The 16,250-nt window shown below is 41.7% G+C and overlaps 1 long non-coding RNA gene across 1 annotated transcript in view; it reads right to left on the bottom strand.

Moving 5' to 3' along the window:
- The window catches only part of LOC128346170 (uncharacterized), a 49,251-nt gene extending 33,644 nt beyond the window's left edge, over nucleotides 1-15,607 (bottom strand). The window contains exon 1 of the long non-coding RNA XR_008316819.1: nucleotides 14,874-15,607. This is a non-coding gene — a long non-coding RNA (uncharacterized LOC128346170). The remainder of the gene's footprint in view (nucleotides 1-14,873) is intronic.
- Nucleotides 15,608-16,250: the final 643 nt, after the last annotated feature.

Below are 16,250 nucleotides of genomic sequence, written 5' to 3'. Positions count from 1 at the left end.
CTGAAATGCATGGGAATTTATAGATAGGAAGTGTACAGTACCACTGTATGCATGTTGAGCATAATGTGTAAATAACTGTATGTGCATATATATCTGTACATTGTGTGCAGATTGTGCACTGAACATAATGGCATACTTATTTTATTTAGTTACTTATTTAAAATATTTCTATCCTACCCTTCCAGCACACTGCTGCTCAGGGAAATTTACAATAAAACACAATAATACCGCCCTGAGCCATTTTGGAAGGGTGGTATACAAATCAAATCAAATCAAATCAAATCAAATCAAATCAATCAATCATACAACACTTTAAGGCTATTCACACGCATGTGCAAAACCTGGCTAGGGAGCCCAGCCCGGTTTTGTACACATGTGTGAACCACTGGAATCGGACCCGATTCCAGCGGCACCACAGTAGCAAATCCGCCTACGGATCCTCCCTTCTAAACAGGGTTAGGAGAGCGAGAACTCTCCTAATCCTGTTTATTTGATTGTATGTCTGCTGTGGTTGCTTGCAGCCACAGCTGGCAGACTCAGGGAGGGGAGGAGAGATCCCCATAACTTGTGCAGTACATGATTGGTGCTCCGGGGGGGGGCATGTGGGGCGGCACATCCAGGCACCCCAACTCTTGGAGCTACTGGCAGGAGTCGGTGCTCATCTGGGCGGGCAATCTGCCTACCCAGGGACAGCAGGATGATCGTCTGCAGGGAGGTAAGCGCTTTTGGGCTTTCTCCCTGCAAAACGGGTACCTCTTTCTCACTGCACGTAAGAAAGGGCTCTTTGTATGGTATATCTTTTTGGCACTGTGGATCACATAGGTTCACATGTGGATAGCTGGATGTGGACAGTGAAGCTAGATGGCTTTTGTTTTCCTTCCAACTCTGACATTCAGTAGTATCTCAGTGCAGGCGATCTTTTGACATTACTCAACAAAAGTACCAAGCAACAAATCTTGTTATTGTCCAGAAAACATCCAGAAGTATTGTTAGATTGCTTAAACTTGAGTTAGCAGTCTTTCAATGGCCTAGTTCCAGCTTATATTTTGAATTTGTTGTCAACCGATTAATCACTTCAATTAATTGGTTAATGCTTTTGCCCCTAACCAGTTGCATTAAGAAAAATGTGGAGAGTTCATTCAGTATGCATGATTGTAAAGCATATTTCTAGTTTATGATAACAGCTGACAGCTTATATTTCATCGGAAACTGAACTGTCCATTTCCATAAAGGAAAACTGAACAGAAACTAGTAATGTAATGCTCTCATGTGATCGGTTAGGCCTGTATAGGACAATGTCACTGTTGCAGAAATGAAGAGATGTCACTGGATTTGAAAATAAGATCTCCAAATGTATTTTGATAGTGAAGGATATTTCCATAAAATGAGACATGTTTTCCATCGCTTAGGTTTAGAAGTTAAGAGATTACTGTCCTTGTATGTAATCCTTATCCAGCTGAAGTCAATAGGTCCATAGGGTTTTGTTACATGAGAATTGCTAACCTATAATTGTTGTTCTAAAAAGAGAGAGATGGTTAAGCAATTACATAATGACACTCAGGGACATGAACTGATAAAAAAAATGTCTGTGTAGAATGCCATTCACCCCACTATTAAAAATGTGGAAGAGTAACCCACAGTGATCCAGAGCTCTTGTAAATGTGCATGGAGGGGGCATGTCTCTGCTGTTATCCCTTTGAAAGGGAAACCTGTCTCTTCCCCTGAAGTGAATGGGAAGTTTGCTCATGCAATAGCTCTGTGTGAGCATTAGAGTGCACTCTGTGTCAGATTAACATGTGCAATTTAAAACTCTTTTAAAAGACTTATGGTCCGATGCTGGGACTCTGTACTTTGGAAGCCACTTTTTGTATGGCATAACTCTGGAGACTATGCTGGGTGATCGATGATCAGTTTGTGGTAACTTGTGAGCTCTCATCAGATGATCAAATGACTATGTGGAGAAGATGGAATGGGAGCAGGCCTGCTAGCCCTGCCCCCTTGGTGCCAATGTGTTCCTTGATCATGCTTATACTCTCCCATGCATTCACTTATTGTCTTAAGAGGCAACCGCTGAACATGGGGGGAACTTCTCTCCACCTTTTGGAACCCTCAGGGTTCCAGAATATGGAGAAAGCAGGGAGTGTGGACTCAACCAGGGAGCAGCAGGCTGAGTGGCTAGCTGGCACGTTCCTGACCCCTCCCCTCCACTCATTCGTTTGAACGCCTGAAGATGTGAAGTGATGCATTAACAGACCATCTCTGGACACCATGTTGAGGTAAAGTTAACTTTTATTTTCCCCATCCAGCAACTTAGACTCCTTGAATAGTGCCACCTAGTGGCCCTAGTGCTTATATAGCTAACACAACAAATACGGTTATAGTCAAGGGTAGAATGATCAGCTTTTACACTGGCACCAGACTCAGAATGGTTACTGCTAGTACTTTTTCTTTACTTTACTTAGTCCATTTATATACCACCCTTCCTAAAGTGTAGTGTGGTGTAGTCAGAGGCACTCTTACCCCTGGTCTTCAGGGCCGAAGTCCAGGGCCTCCACAGCCCCTGCCCACCTCATCCTCATTAGTCTGTCCTGGGTGGTATGGTCGCCCGGCAGAGCATGAGATGCTTAATTTGCAGCAGGGTGGAGGGAGGGGCTCCAAAGGCCTTTAGGTCCAGGCTCCCAAATTACCTAGGTGCACCTCTGAGTGTAGTGGTTAGAATGTTGGACCAGGACCGGGGAGACCTGAGTTCAGATCCCCGTACAGCCATGAAACTCACTGGGTGACTATGGCCCAGTCATATCTCTCTCAGCCTAACCTACCTCACAGGATTGTTGTGAGGATAAACATAACCATGTACACTGCTCTGAGCTCCTTGAAGTGTGGGATATAAGTGTAAAACTAAAATAAAATAAATAAATAATGAAGTGGCTCAGGGTGGCTTACATTAAAATAAAAATGCATAATAATTAAAATAAAGATCAATTAAAAGCAGAATAAAATTACAATTAAAACTACATATCATTAAAAGTCAGGCTAAAAAGATGGGTCTTTAAGGTTCTCCTGAAGGCCTCCAAGGAAGACAATCCTCTTATATCCACGGGGAGCACATTCCACAATCTAGGGGCTACTATAGAGAAGGCCTGATCCCAGGTCAACACCAGATGAACTGGTGGCACCCAAAGACAGACCCCTCTTGATGATCTCAATGAGCTGTAGGGATCTTGTAGAGAAAGGCAGTCTCTCAGGCAACTCAGACCTAGATCATTCAGGGCTTTAAAGGTTTGTGCTTTGTACTTTGTCCAGAAAAATATTGGCAGCCAGTGCAACTGTTTAAGAACAGGCATAATGTGGTCTCTACAGGATACCCCAGAAACCAATTTAGCTGCCGCATTTTGAACTAACTGAAGTTTCTGAACAATGTACAAAGGCAGCCCTAACCTATTTAGGCGCCGATAGGTTTCTGGGCAAAATACAAAGTGCTAGTTATAACTTATAAAGCCCTAAATGGCTTAGGTCCTGGGTATTTAAGAGAGCGTATTCTTCGCTCTCCACCGCCCACTGAGGTCATCTGAGGAGGTCCTCAGTTACTCCTCAGTTACCCTCAACTGAGACCTTGGGTTAGGGCGGTATAAAAATGTGCTAAACAAACAAACAAACAAACAAACAAACTATTTGGTGGTCACACAGAGACGGGCCTTCTTGGCTGCTGCCCCATGATTGTGGAATGCGCTCCCTGTTGAGTTACGATTCTCCCCATCTCTGGCTATTTTTAAAAAACATTTGAAAACACTTTTTTTTTTTTTTTACTCAAGCCTTCTCAGGTTTTTAATTAAAGAATACTGTTTGTTAATTTTATGGTTTTAAAATTATTGTATTGTTTTAACTTTTATATGTGTTATATGTTTAGCTGTTTTAACTTTTTATGTGTTTTAATTGTTGTTAGCTGCCCAGAGACATAAGTTTGGGTGGGGTATAAATTAAATAAATAAATAAATAAATAAATAAATAAATAAATAAATAAATATTTCCAGGATAGTTTAGGATAGGAAGGGTATAGTTCATGGGGATTTTTTTAAAAAAATCAAATAATAATATTAAAATGTCTGCAGTGATGTCATCCACTTCACTTTGGTACAGTTCTACCAAAAATCCTTATTGAATCTCATTGCAGAAGCATGTTTTTACTCAAACCTTCTCAGGTTTTTAATTAAAGAGCAAGCACTATTACCTGATTTCTCAATCCAACCTTTTAGACCCCAATTACATAGTTCTATGGCCTGGTTAAGATGATACCTTCACTTATTAGGAAGGTGCTGAAGAAGATAATGTGCTGAGAGTGTGCCCACTGAGATGTTCTCTGCAGACATCCCAATGCCCTCCCAGAAAGCCCCTTTATTGCATGGGGGGCTGCTTATTGAAATGGCCCCTCTACACAAGCACCAAATAATTGTTTAAACAAGTATTGCAAGTGTATGCAAAGGGGTCATTCTAATAAACACACCCCAACACCACCACAAGATAAGGGTGATGTGCTTATAGGGCATCAGAAAATTCTCTGCAGAAGTCCTCAGTAGGGATGTGCGAACAGGTTCGATGTAGAACCTGTTTGCCCCGATGGTCCAGTATCGAACTGAAACCCACCTACCCCCAGCCATTTGGGAGGTGTTTTTTTTTGCAATTTTTTTAAAAAACTTGGCAACCTCCCCCCATCCGCAAACCAAACCAAACCAGGGGGGTTGGAGGGTTTGCAGAACTGAACTGGCCCGGTCCAATTCAGGTCCAGTTTGGACTCTAAACTGAACTGGGCCAGATGGTTTGGTGCACACTCCTAGTCCACAGCGTGTCCCCTTTCTAACATGGTATTAAAACAGGGATGTAGCAAGGCTGCTGCTGGTCCTATGAAAGGTCACCAAGGCTACCACCACACTGACCCCATGCTGGCCAACATAGGGAGCCTGGCCAAAGCTGGGAATGAATGTGCAGTGGTCCCTCACTCTCTTCAGCTGGCAAAGCACTATCTTCACTGGCTGGATGCTTCCTTTTTCTTGCTTGCTTCCCTGTTGTTTACTTTACAAAAAGCTTTCATTGGCACCAGTTTCCAAATGGAAAAAGCACATGAAGAAGCAAGCAATCTTGCTCAGAACTGTGGCATGAGAAAATGCTAAAGCCCCACTCACCCCACCACTGACCAAGTTTGGATCCAGTTTGCATAACAATTTTCACAGGATGCACACCTCAAACTGTACTATTTACAAAATAAAATGGAGATATGAAGGGTCAGCAGATGCACTGAAGTCAGCCGCCACATTCGTACGTAATGGGGAACTGGAGATAAATGGGGTAGAGGTTGGATTTCTTGTATGTCCGAATGCATGGAACCTTTGTCTCATTCAAAAAGAAACCTGAAGTTTCCCTCCCCAAACTCCAATTTGAACCTCCAGGTTGTTGTGAGTTTCACTTCTCCTTCCTGAGGTTTGTGTTCGGCAGTGTTACATCCAATCACTGAACTGGGGGCAGCCTTCTCCAAGCTCAGGGTTGAGGGAAGGAAGCTCCTCCCTCTCTCCATTTTGATTGGCTGCTATGGCTGTCCTTCATGCAAAGGAAGAAGCCTGGCAGCCAGTTCCCCCACCTGCGCAACCAGTTCCCCTTCCTCTCTGCAGCCTCTCTAACTGCAGTTTGGGACTGAAAGCAGACAGGTTAACATGTGTGGAGAGGGTGGAAGTGTGGGTCCATTGCACTGTCCATTCCATATGACATGTGAATGTGGCCAGCATGTGTTTTGAATTTTCCAGATAATTGACAGACTCACAACTGTGAATCCCCACCCACAGTCCAAAGTGGCATGGCCCAGACATATTTTTTACCACCGCCATGAAAATTAAGTGCTAGATGCCAAGGCAGGATGTAGCCTGCTCTGATGCTCAGCACTACAGGGATATGCACAAATATTTGCATTTTTAAAAAAATGCATTGATATTTTCTTCCACCTCTATTTGCCCCTGAACACTCAGTTATATCCTAGTCCCCCTCAGCCTTCTCTCACACAATATTATCTGTCCTTTGTTTGTATTGCCTATCCCACCATTTTCAGGATCTCATCCTGCTTGGCCTCAAACCAAGGCTTGCTTTGCTTGACATGCTCCCCTTTTGTGGGTTGAGGTTGGGCAGCAACATTTTACAACCTCTGTGATGACAATGTACCTTGAGTTAGTCCCACTAGACCTTTAACCATCTTTGATCATCAAACAATTTCCCACCCACCTACAAATGTAGATATATCCACATCTGCACCCCATGAGATCACATTGACAATCAAAAATTGTGTTCTACCTGGGTTTGGGAGAGCTGTGTGTTCTCAATTTTCAGTTGTGTGGAAGCAAAGTAAAAGGAAAACCTGAGTAGAACTGATTGTGCAGAAGCAAGGAGGAAAACCTGGGTAACCTCTCCTCCAACCTTGCTTCCACACAACTGAAAATTGGAAGCGCACACAGTCACACAGTTCTCAAACCTAGGAAGAATGCAGTTTTTGATTGTGTAAATGACCTCTCCCCTGCACCCCGTGCCATCATTCTGAAGATTTTCACACCCTGTGTGAAAATCTTCAATCACATTTTAAAGCTGGCCTGGGATGGTCCAAGACATTTTGCTGCCAGAGACAGACAATATGATACCCACCGTTCATCTGCAAGCACCTCATCTGTGGTGCTTGCTGCCCCCTGTGCTGCTCACCACACCTCAATGGACTTAGTATTGCCATCTTCAGGGTGGCGTGCCCATGAGGCAACTGCCTCACCCTGCCTCATGGGTACGCCACCCCGAAGATGGCAATACTAAGTCCATTGAGCATCCCAGAAGTCTGGAAGGGACAAATGACAAGGATTGCTCTGTAACAATCCACAACATACCATCCTTTTCTGTTACGAAAATGTGAATTAGCTATATCCCTCACACTTATGGGAATGAAGTAATGTGGTACGCTGTCCTCATCTCAACAAAGTAATAACACTGGGAGATAATGAAGGATTTCTTAACTCAGTAATTATAGAATTTTATATCTACCTTTTTTTTAGAAGTCCCAATTCTATACTTATTAACATTGAAGCAATGCAAAGTGGCCTCTCACATTGCAGATCAAACTGGGAATTCAAGGAACTTGCTCATATATTTAAAAGTAACCATAGCCTATTGCTCATGTATTTAAAAGTAACCTAAACATGGTTCAGACATTAAGCTGTGCATGTGATCAGTTGTTTGCACATCTGTACATGTGTTTGTGTGAATGACTGTACATGCATTCATTTTAAAAGTTAATCTGATTCCGACCCTCTCAAATTGCTACTAGGGTATGAGTAGGGAGCGCCCTAGCCGCCCTCAACCCAACTGTATATGGTTGTGTGAAAGTCCCTTTAGTGCCATTTTGGTTGGTCCCCATAGAAGTATTACCATATTGTGGCATCTGTATTTTTAAAATATTAGGCTTGATCTCATGCCCCCAAACTGGGTAGTTTGAGCATCCGGGGAGGCTCCAAGCCTCATATGCGATCCCGAGGAATGGCCATCTGTCGGCAACAATCAAGGTAGGAGGAGGGCGAAGTGATTGTGTGCTAGCTGCGATCTGGATAGGACAACGGCAGCCAACCCACATCATGTACCCAGCATTGTATCAAGAGTGGAGGAAAAGCATGTCCCATACCATCCTACCCAGATCTCAGCTAGCAGATGATCACTTGCCCCTCCTTCTACCTTGATTTTTGCTCACACATGACCATTTCTTTGGAGTGTGCGTGGGGCTTGGAGCCTGGCTGGATGCTCCTCCTATTCACCTTTTGGGCATGAGAGCAAGAATACTATCAGACTCAAGAGGTTACAGCTTGCACAGACTGATTCCACTGTTGTCAACCACCAACACCATAATAAGGGTACAGGAAAGAGTTCTTTTTGAAGGACCCATTATTTTAAATCTATGATGCACAATGAATCAATTCATCACATCAATTAATCAATCTTCAGTCTTAACATTCTACAGCTCTCGGCACTTCAAAACATGCTTTCCTTTAGCTTAGAATGTGCCATCAAATCCATGTGTACTTGCAACCCCCCTATCCACTATGCTGCTTGCAATATAAAGGCAGCCACACTGTGCCATATCCGAGCAGCAGAAGTTCCTAAAGTGTAGTGCTTGCCTCTAGCAGTAAGCCTCCTGATAATTTCTTAGTGGTCTGGATAGCAAATTAGCTCCAAGAGCCAAATTTCCTATAAATAAGTTCATTACTAAAAGGATTTTGAAATACCAGCAACAGAGTGGCTTTTAAACTACAATAAAGAACAATGAAAATGAAATTCTTCAAATCCTGAATCAACTGATGTGAATAGTGCTTGACTAACAGAACAGAGAGTAATTATAGAAAGCTCTTTGGGGCAAAAAGAAATAGCCAGGCTGCCCCATGGATTCACTGTGGTTTTAGTTTTACAAATCATTGATGTAAAGTTTTTCATTCATCATAGGTGTATTTAAGTAGATGACAGTCTCCAAAGGGCCTTCAATTAGTCGATCTGAAAAACAACTTCAGATAGTTCCCCCCTGCCAGCCTGGTTTCATTTATCTGTCAAACCACAATAAAACTGGCCCTTGGTCCCCAAACTGGTGATAAGCATAAAAAATTATTCTGTTATGAAAGAGGATATTTAGAACGTGAAACACTTTAAAGTATTCTGCAAACTATTTGGGGCTGAGATAAAACACCTGGTGCCAGGGTAACTTGTCAAAAATATCAGCCGGATTAGGGCAAGTGTCATACTGTCGAACCACAAGGGACAAGATGGATCTTAGTGACAAAGATGTACCACAAAATTTAAAAAGAAACAAACGTAATGTTAGACAAGAATTTTGACAGGTTGTCTAGCAATGAATCAAAACAAAATAAAAACACCTGACATAGTTAATTTGGGAGTTACACAATTCACTGTCAATAGTCAAATAAAAAGCACCTGGTTTTTAAAAATGCAGTGATGCCCTGAGGTTGCTTTTGTTTTATGGAATACCTGCTTGTAAGCAATTCAGGTTTGTGGTTTAATGGACTGGCATGCATAGACTGCTTCAGTCATGAATGTAAAAGCACAGGATCCCACCTCTCTCAGACTAGCAGCGATGCAATCAATTCAAGATCCATCTATCTGCATATTATGAAGAAGAAGGATTGGGTAAACCAATGCTGTGGCACAGCATTGTGTGGATTAATACATTTCATTCATTCATTATAAAGCACTGATAGCAGACTGCCTCCCCAAGTAGAGAGAGAAAATGGTTCTGCCTCATTGAAGCAGAATTATGACAAAATGATGGCTGATTGGAGCAATCCAGAGAAGCTCAATTGGATGCAGGGCCCAAACATGGGGAGTGCACTTTTCTGAGGTCTAAAAATTCTGGGTGGGCAGTCCAGCCTGCAACTCTATTACCATGAAGGAAAATAGTTGAGGCTAAATTGTAGTCTATCTATGTGTAGAATCCCAAGGAAAGAGTTGTGGTATGCAAGGATAAGACAGTGGAGTTGAATCAGGAATATTAATGATTTAATATTTTTATATATATATATATATAAAATTTTCAGAGAGGCAAGTGCCTTCAGTGCTCTTGCTGCTGGCTGTTTTTTAGACACACCTCTACTCCAGCACTGGAATAAAAATAACTAAAGCACCATTCAAAAGCTGGCCTGGATCAATGAATGGATTAACCAAGAACACTGCATCCCTCCTTTCCCCCAAAATAAAAAAGCTCCAGTCCCATCAAAATACTAACAAAATTCGGAACAAAAAACTATGCACATAAAACAAGATCAAAGTTGGCCCACAGATTCATGACCAGCTACTGCTGTGTAGTATAGTCCTGCAAATAGCTTGGCGTTCGATTGAAAGCTAGGTGAGGCTAGAAGCTCTCTATGCAGGTGACTCCACTACTGCATTTCCTCTCAGGAAAGGGTTATTGATTGATTGATTGAGTGTAAGTGCCATCAAGTCAGTGTCAACTCTTAGAGACCACATAGATAGATTTTCTCCAAGATGATCTGTCTTCAACTTGGCCTTTAAGGTCTCTCAGTGGTGCATCCATTGCTGTTGTAATCGAGTCCATCCACCTTGCTGCTTGGCTATAGAGGTGCTATATTAGGTCATTAGGGGGTGGCCCATGGGGCACTGGCACCCAATGAATTGCTTAGAGCCCTGAATCTCATCAGCCCAGTGCCAGTGTAGTGAACATTTTTTTAAAATCCTGTAAGAATTCCTTACCCAGTAATGTTTTCCGATGGATAACAATGTAATTTTTCATAATCCTCTCATAGTTCAGTACTGGAGCAAGCTTTTCTGATGGTTAATGTTTTCAGATGGACTAAACCATAAGTTTTCAGTAAGGTAAAGTATGCCGCGTCAAGTCGATTTTGACTCCTGGCGCCCACAGAGCCCTGTGTGTTTTTTGTGGTAGAATACAGGAGGGGTTTATCATTGCCTCCTCCTGTGCAGTATGAGATGATGCCTTTCAGCATCTTCCTATATTGCTGCTGCCCGATATAGTACCAGCGGGGATTCGAACTGGCAAACTTCTGCTTGTTAGTCAAGCATTTCCCGTACCCTGTCAGATTCCAGTACAAGTAATTTTTAATGGTTAATATCTTATGATGGACTAGCAGTACACATGCCCATTTAAATATCGGATGGGGTAGGTTTTTCCAATGGTAATGTTTTCTGAAGTATTGGACCATAATTTCTCATTACTTTGTCATATTTCAGTATTTTTCAGTAATGTTTTCTGAGGGATTGGACTCTGAGGGACAGGATCATATTTTTTCAATGCTCTATCAGATTTCAATTTTTCCTAGTACCCATTCACATTTCCATACCAGGGCAAGCTTTTCTGATGAGTAATATTTTATGATGGACAAGACTGAAAATTTACCTGTCAGATTCCAGTACCAAGGTAAGCTTTTCTGTTGGGTAATATTTTTGAGGGACTAGACCATAAAGTTTTCATTAACCTGCCAGATTTCAGTATTTCCCAGTAATGTTTTTTGATGGACTGGACCATAATTTTTCATTGCTCTGTCAAGGCACTGGCCACAAATGGAGAGACTGAGCATGGTCTTTTTTTGTTCCCATTTTGAAGAAGGTAATAAAATCTGACCGGAATTGTGGGCAGAAAAAAAGAAAGTGGCTTCCACTGTTTGCTTGCATCAGCAAACTCCATGCACAGCACATGGGACAGCTCCTAACCTCACCTAGCTCTCTGCTGCTTCCACCTTCGCAGGTGCTGTATTATAATATTAGAGACTTTTAAAAGCATATGCAATTTTTATGGGGGGGATCTGATTGAATTTAATTATCAAGAGGGAAGCTGTGGGCCCAGGCCCCAAATATTTTAATTTAAAAACATTTACATTTTTAAAGGGAGGAGAGCTGGTCTCGTGGTAGCACACATGAATTGCCCCCTTTGCTAAGCAGGGTACACCCTGGTTTGAATTCAAATGGGAGAATGCGAGCACTGTAAGATCTTCCCCTCAGGGGATGGGGCCACTCTGGGAAGAGCATAAGGTTCCAAGTTCCCTCCCTTGCATCTCCAAGATAGGGCTGAGAGACTCCTGCCTGCAGCCTTGGAGAAGCCACTGCCATTCTGTGTAGACCAGGCCTGCTCAACTTAGGCCCCCCAGCTGTTTTTGGACTACAGCTCCCATAATTCTCAGCCATAGCAGCCAATAGCCAGAGATTATGGGAATTGTAGGCCAACATCTGCAGGAGGGCCGAAGTTGAGCAGGCCTGGTGTAGACGATACTGAGCTAGATGGACCAGTGGTCTGACTTGGTATAAGGCAGCTTCCTATGTTACCTAGCAACACTCCTGCTCTCTGCAGCACAGATATGTTTTCCTGGCATGTCCACAGTGAGCTGCTCTGGATGTCAGCCAGTGTGAACTGCACTTTCCATGGTCTTCTGTAGTAACATCCATGCAAACCTTCCAGACCTGATATGCAAGTTAAGCATGAACTGAATTGCTTCCTGATTCTGAGTATATTTCTGATTAGCTGATGGGTACCAGCTATATCAGCCAGGCATTTGAATGAAAAATCTGGGCATAGCTTAGGTAGAAAGGAGATTCTGAACATTCTGAACACAGACTTTCAGGCATTCTTGTGATAACATAGCCAGTGACCCCACTAGTCATAGATGCTGAAAACAGGAGACAGCAAAGGAGTACACAATGCTCAATGAGACAGTTTGTGGCATCTTAAGAGGGTGGAAATTGTTCTGTTTCTTGCTATAGAATCATGATTAATCTCTCTACCCCGGGAGCCCAACAGAGCTTATCTTTCGGAGTGTGTGTGTGCACGTGTGTGTTTTAAAGACTATTTAATTGCATGAACTTTCCAAAAGTTATCATCTAGCTGGCAAGTTTATTTTGCAATTCAGAAGTAAAAACAAAATGATGAATAACTATGCTATCATTAACAAGTCATCAACATGCCTTGCTATTTCTAATCAGGGATTTTTCTTCTTCTTGAATCTAAAGTAAAACTTAGAAAGAAAAGGAGTCCTCTGAGCAGACCCAAGCAGCTCTTTGCTCGGCCTTGGAGGATCCTGGAATCCTTGACAGCAACTTTCATAACTGATGTTGCCAGTCTCTGAATATGCATTATAATCATTCATGAAACCAGAAACTTCAGTATGTAGGGCTAGGATAGTTCCTTTGTAGGCTGGTACCATATTTTAAGGGGTTAAATAATTGAAGGCATAATATATAGTACTTTGCTTTTCCATGCATATTACTCTATAGCCACATATAAGTGCAATTTATTACAAGGCTGTGTGTGTGTGTGTATACACAGAAATTTGCTTTCTTTCCAGGCCTTACTCCTTGGTGGTGTTCTTCTCTGTGCAATCAGTAGACCAAGCCTAACTCATGTACTCACCTTTGGGCCTGTAAATCCTACCAGCAGCACATGTGCTCCCTGGGTCCAATGTCTGTTGTTTTATGGTGCTTTCCCCCAAGTTCTTGAGAGAGCATATCACATAAGGAAGCATATGTCTCTAGGTCTCAAAGTCCTAGAATTCACCGCGCAGAGGTAATACATAACTTTCCATAATGTGCTGTTTTTGCTTAATCCATTCATTGATCCAGGCCAGCTTTTGAATGGTGCTTTAGTTACTTTTATTCCAGTCCTGGAGTAGAGGTGTGTCTAAAAAAACAGCCAGCAGCAAGAGCACTGAAGGCAGACTGTACTTGCCTCACTGTAAATAATATCTTATCTCATTAAACTAGGGTGGATAAAAATCAGTGATTTATTTTTTTAAAAAATCAGATTTTTTAATATAAATCAGATTTTTAAAATAAAATGCATTTTGAGGGGGAAAATCTATCTAAAGATAGTTTTCTATTTAAGATACATTATAGTCCAAAGGTATTCATCATGAAATAAGGATTAGTTTTTTAATTATGCAGCATGAGGCTGTATATATGAAATGTTTAAAGTTTTTGGTAAATGAATTCCATTAATCCATTAACAATGTCATGCTCTTCCAGAGGTTTCTGTAAGATTATTATGGGCAATTTTTCTATCTAGAAGAGGACCAAAAATGAAACCTTCATCTGGTTGTAAATATTAAGATTATACCAGCAAGAATGAGTATTTATGTAAAAAAAAAAACCACCCATGATTTAAATCTAGTCTTACTGACAAGTGATTTAAATCAATTTGACTTAAATCAAATCCACCCTGCATTAAACCATTAATATTCCTGATTCAACTCCACTGTTTTGTCCTTGCATACCATAGCTCTCTCCTCTGGAGTCTACATTGGTGACAAGAATGGCTGAGAAAGAACCCCTCAACAAACCTACCAAAACTCTCTTTTCAGTGACAGGAATCAACAGATCGAGGAAAAGGCCAACAAGGCACAGACAGGGCAAAAGGAAGGCAAGGGACAAAAACAAAGACACACCATTCTTCTAAACAGGTATTTCTCTTCTTTCCCTCACTTGGAATTCAGAATTTTTCTTCATAGGGATAACATACTGTGTAACCCAATACTTTTGTAGTGCCCTATTTCTGAGTGCAGCAGCCATCTTATCTACTGTAGAGTTTCTTAGCTCTGCCTGAGGGTCTGGAGTGGCAGCCATTTTGAGTGCTGCTTTTGTTCAGTGGCACAGCATTATTTTCCAACAGTGACTGGTTCCTCTTCCAGTTTTAGGAGATTTTGCCTTTGTTATTATCAATATGCTTCCTACTTTTCCTGAATTTGCTATTCATTACTTCCACTCTACATTGGGACCTTTTGGGGACCACTGGCTTGAAAGACTGGAAAATCTATCTCTTAAATAAATAGATAAAGGGAAATGACCCCACAGGCAGTGCTGTTACATTTTGCAGGCAGTGAAGTTCACCACATTTTCAAAACATTACCTCATACTGGAAATGGTGGTGATTATGAAAAGGCAAAGCTAGCACTCACCAAGTATTTTAAGCCCTGCAAAAACATCGACTTTGAGCACTATATGTTCCAACGAACAAGTCAAAAGGAAGGAGAAAGTACTGATGCATATCATACCCTTCATCACCTTGCACAGTCCTGTGAGATAAGGGCACTCATTGCACAGACAATGAGAAAAGGGCACAGATAATACAAGGATGTTCCTCAGCCAAACTTTGGTGACAAATTCTACATGAACCCCAGATGATCTTCACCAAAATATTGGAAACTGCTCGAGCCAATGAAGTGTCTGAACAAAATGCCCAACTAATTGAGCAAGGCAGCCATGCCCCATGAATGGAAACTGTACAAAACCTTCAGAGACACCCCAGTTTCAAGCAGCCATCACTTTCTCAAGCTACTCACCCATTTTCAAACCAGTGCAGAGCACACATCAGGCTTCAGGCTCAGGTGCTGATGACTCCACACCCAGTGACAATGTCATCCCATCCAGCTCTCCTGATCCACCAGTGTTTGCAGCCTTGTGTGATCCTGAGCAGTGCCATTCATGTTACCTGCAAAGGATCACTCATCGAGCTCCAAGCTCTTTGCAGGACTATAATACGCAGGAGTAGCTAGTCATGAATCTGTGGACCAACTTTGATCTGTGTTCTTGTTTTATGTGCATAGTCTTGTGTTCTGAATTTTGTTAGTATTTTGATGGGACTGGAGCTCTTATATTTTGGGGGAAAGGAGGGATGCGGTACCAGCAATGCCCTTGATCTGGACCCAAGTCTGCCCCACTTTCTATTTGTCTAGATGCCTAATTAATTTTGCCCGCTAATTTCTTTTAGCAGAAGCAAAACCTGGTGATTTTACAATCCCAAATCATGTTTCATTTTCTGTCCTGGTTTTCCTTTCTCAAAATCTCTAAATTCAACAGCCTCTGTAACCAGAAATATTGGCAAAAACTGATGCTAGACACTTTAATTTGAAGTTTTGCAAGCAGGGGTTTGTGTGTGTGTTCCTTCAGTTTTGTTTCATTTCTAATTTAGCTCTTATTCGCTCAAAGTATATATCCTTAAAATATTTTACTTTTCTGCCTTTTTAATATATTATGTTCTTGCAAAGGTTTGGTGTCTGGTAGGGTTGTGCATGGAACTGCTCTGGGTGGTTCAGTTTGAATTTGAACTGAATTCTTACCGAACTGCCAATCTGCAAACTGGAACTGGTCATACCCCGGGCTGGTTCAAATCACACCTGGTTCAATTCTAACCAGTTCCGCACACCCCTAGTGTCACTTAAACAAACACAAGGTAGGAATGGGCTTGATGACTGCAAAGAGAAAGACAGAGAGAGGTCTCATGTCAGTGGCTTTCTCAGAACATAAAAATTAAAAATGAAAGAAATAAATTTTTCATGAAGTGCTGTTCAGAATTCAAGCTTATTAAATCTTACAGTCTGTTTATTACACTATGGACTGCACTTGCTTTCTGTGGAGGAATAAGGGACTGACTGATGTTGCAAATTTGCTGCTAATTAATACCTTTTCCTTTGGGGTGGAGTTTACTCTTAAGGTAGGGATTTTTAATTTTTTTTAAAGGAAATCCTTTCGCACCACCTGTGCACGAGGGAGACTTCTTTTCTGTCATAAACAATGTGGTTGCTCATTTCCTACTAAAATATTTCTGCCCATACAACAGTAGTCAGTTTGGTACGGGATAAGACAAGGAGAAAAGTAATACATTTTTTTCCAGTGTTGGTGTAATAAATACTAGCTTAACCAGCGCAGAGGATCTGCGT

This window comes from Hemicordylus capensis, chromosome 2, assembly GCF_027244095.1.
Source record: "Hemicordylus capensis ecotype Gifberg chromosome 2, rHemCap1.1.pri, whole genome shotgun sequence".
NCBI classification, from domain to species: domain Eukaryota; kingdom Metazoa; phylum Chordata; class Lepidosauria; order Squamata; family Cordylidae; genus Hemicordylus; species Hemicordylus capensis.
This window is presented reverse-complemented; position numbering and strand designations above follow the sequence as displayed.